This window comes from Grammomys surdaster, unplaced genomic scaffold, assembly GCF_004785775.1.
Source record: "Grammomys surdaster isolate TR1022 unplaced genomic scaffold, NIH_TR_1.0 125888, whole genome shotgun sequence".
Classification (NCBI taxonomy): domain Eukaryota; kingdom Metazoa; phylum Chordata; class Mammalia; order Rodentia; family Muridae; genus Grammomys; species Grammomys surdaster.
Genome location: NW_021620713.1, coordinates 3,695,482 through 3,699,596, shown reverse-complemented (window position 1 = coordinate 3,699,596; position 4,115 = coordinate 3,695,482).

Below are 4,115 nucleotides of genomic sequence, written 5' to 3'. Positions count from 1 at the left end.
GAGAGAGTAATGGGGAAGTTGTAAGTATGGGACTGCAAGGGGGAGAGTCTGTGGTTGGGATGTAAAGTGAATAAATAAAACAACAACAAACAAACAAATAGACAAAAAAAAACCCTGAAACTTCAGCTATCACTAAGCCTTTTTAAAAGAAAAAAATGACCAAGGATATTTTGAAATTTTTTTAATGAAAAGAATATATGTTATCTCTCATATGGTTGATATGGTTCCTAAAATAGACTGATTAAAGTATTTACCATCAGAGAATTATTCTGATTTTGATGTCATAAAACCATTTTAAATGTAAGCATTTTATAGAAATTCATGCAACTGGCCAGTATGTCAGCATTTTTTATAACTAGAAATATGTCATAGCATTGAGAGAAAATGAGGTCACAATATCCTTTTTGTTTTCTGTTTAAACACTTATTGTGTATACATACTGTAAATGAGTAATGGTTTGTAAGTTGACTGGACATAAAGGTTTGTTGATGTAGTGAAAAGCAAGTTTAGCTCTTGTTAGAGGAGATCAAACTATGTCTCAAAAGTATTTATAGTTACAGTCTTCCTCATGTCTACATCTTAATATCAAAATCAAGTGAAATATTTGTGTAATGAACCTCTTACAACATTTGGTCTCTTTAATTTCTTAAAAATTAAAATTGCAATAATTTTTCAGACTTACTCTTAATCTTAAAGTATGTGGGAATTAAGAGTAAAACATCCTCCAAGTTAAAGCTAATAAAGTAGCTTTTTTAAAAATCATTTTGAAGTCCACAGATCATTCACTGTTTTAATACATTTTATTGCTCTGTATATATAAAAAATAAAGCAAAAAACAAACAAACAAACAAAAACATTGTGTTGCTGGAGCTGGGTGGTTTTGGCACATGACTTTAATCTCAGCACTCAGAAAGCAGACAGATAGATCTCTTAGTTTGAATCCATCTGGGTTTACAGAGCAAGTTTCAGTACAGCCAGGGTTACACAGAAAGAATCTGTCTCAAACAAACAAACAAACAAACAAATGAACCAAAATAACAACAAAAATCATTGTGTGCAATTGGATAGTTTTGTGTAGTTTTGCTATAGGTAAATACGAATTTTTATTACGTACCATTATTAAAAATTTATTTCAATGTTTGTACTTATAATAGGAATGAAAATAAAACAGGCAATGGAGTATTTATTTCAAATGTTCCATAATATAATCATGAACTGCCAGGTAGATGCTCTTGCCATGATTCAAGTCAGACAATTTTAAAATCTTGTTTCAGCCATGAATAGTTTGCACTTTATTTTCTTGCTGTCAACTTGAATATAACATCTGCCAAGAATCATGGCCTAGTATTGCCAGGATGTCTTCTGTGAAGATGATTTCCCTTTGGAATTTTTTTCTATGAGATATATTAGTGTTCAGACTTTAATTCTAGGATAAAGTGTCAAATATAAGGTTGCTGGCTGAATAAATACTAACCCCCTACACACAATTCAATTTCAAAGAGCAACCCAGGTGAGAATAAATAAATAAATAAAAGGTTTGGTTAATGTGGGACATTTTCTTGGTACTGTGTCATTCCAAACTCCTTCCATTTAACTGCAGAATTTACATTGACATATGAATGATGTATAATGCAGTATAATTATTTACGGGGTCTTTGAAATGAAGAGCCCCTTTTTTTCCAAGTGATTTAACTTTGGAAAGGAATTACTTCAAATGCCCAACAAATACTATTAAAGGAGCTTTATGAGGCTTTTTTCCCCTGCATATTTCTACACATGGACAGACTATTGTGTGTTCTAAAACCTGTATTTACATGACACACTTTTATGGTCCAATGGGCAAACACTACTTAGTCCTAAAATAACATCACAGTAATGACTACAGTCAAGACAGCAAGAACACTCCACCATTATTACCCATATCAGACTGCACCAGATGGGGTATCTGTGGTCGAGTGCTGACGGTGGTGAACACAGAACAAATGCTCTGGGTGTATTTGTATATTCTTAGGCACAGCAGCATTGCATTCAAAATAAGGAGTGTGTAAGTTCTTTCATTTTGAAGAAATATAATGCATTGCCAACATTTTAATATCTGAATTTAGGAAAGAAAGATCATATAGAGTTGCAGATGGACTATATTAAGTGGGATTTAGCCAATTTTCTCCGGGTATAAAGCCTGGCTTCTCAATCTCTGCTGTATTGATCTTTCTGTGTGTGATTGTTCTTTGTTGCAGGGGATGTCCTGCTCATTGTGGAAGGCTTAACAACATCTGTGGCTCCTACTAACTAGAATCCAGTACATAATTGGCTACATAGCTAGCAACATATCCTTCAGAGTTGTGGGGAAAAGAAGTCTCCACTATATCAGTAATATAAAGGAACACACTGTAGTGATCACATACTCTTGTAACCAATTCAATTATGCTATGTTTTCTTGATCATATTTGACTTTTTTGTTAGTTTTCAGGTGAAAAATGTACAGTTTCCAGTATGTTTTATTAATATTTATAGTTCTTTTCGTACATTTCTACAATGAGTTAGTATTTTGCATCTGTAGAATTTTTCATATATTTTATATAAGGAATAAGAAAATAAAATGGACATTATTTAGAATGCAATGGTTCAAAATTATATTTTATTTTCAAGAGCAGTGCCTCTCAAAGATTTTGTGGTAATTATGTCTTTGTAGGTCACCATTGATTCATGGAATACTCAAGTCTCAAATATCTTCGTAAATTTTCATTTAGTGTATAACGAACACCCATAAGAAAAGCACCTCTCCTAGAATCAGTGGCATCTTAGGTTGTTTTTCTCATTTGCTTATGCCTTTGGGATAGAGAGTGCTTTCTGGAAAGCAGGCAGTGGAAAAGGGACAGATTATTTACCACTTCATTGTTATCCACATGACTGGAATTGCAGTAAAACACAGAGTAGACATCAGATTCCCTGCTTCAGCAACATTGTCGATGTCCACCAATGGGCCTGACAACCATGCCAAGACTGTCAGTTCTGTTATAGCATACTGTTGGGACTTCCTGTTTAGTTAATAAAAAATGCTGCTTTTCTCAACGTACCCGAAACACATGAATTAACAATTTTGAGTTAGTAGATGCAATAATAAATGTCTACTTATTACAACACTTTCTCTAGTGCTATTTAATCTTTCTTCTTTGATAATTTAAAAAAGGATTTCATCATATTTTTTGCTATATGGTTATCACTATAAAACTAAATTGTCATTATTCTGTTGCTATGAAGTACCTTCTGATTAAAAATTTTCTGGCTAGTATAATACAAGGAAATAGCTGTTAAGATCCAGTATTAGCATTGAAATATTGATAAGCTCTAAAGGAGCACAATGGCAAAAATAATAGTCTTCTATCATATATATCCTTTTATTCTTTTATGTACAGTACGTAACATTATACATATTCAACAAATACTTTAAAGGGTCAAATTTCCATTAAACTATATCACAGGTCCTCACATTATGTCTGAGTTACTTTACTAAGTATCACAATATATATACACTTGGACAGCCACATACACACACACAGACACACATACACACATAATTGCAATGTGACTACTTATGTTTCAGAACATGCATGTTTAGCATTGGTAGTTTCAATGTTAATATTACATTAGTTTTAGCATGTATGCGTTTTTTCTTTAAATAAATTTTTACCCTTTCAAATGCCTTCCTATCATCTTATAATTACCCTGATGACGATAATTAAAATTAACTACTTTTATTGGTTTATTTCTATCAAGTTATATCTAAAACTACAAGAACAAATACAAGCTAAATTTCAGTAGGTTAGAAAAAATTATTTTTCAAAAAATAATCACACAAGCTCCATACACAGGCTTAATCAATTTATATACTTACTTTAATTTCAATTATATTTTGTAGCTCACAAATATATCCATACATAGAAAACAAAAGATGTTTCATGTAGCATTAGGGTTTATAATTTAATCAATTGATAGCTAGTTGCTAGCAGGACAAAGCGTTAGCTTTATATTCCAAAGGACAACTTTAAATCCTGTTAAGGTTATATTTTTATTAAAAATTCCATTAATTTTTTCCATCAATGTGATTATAGATT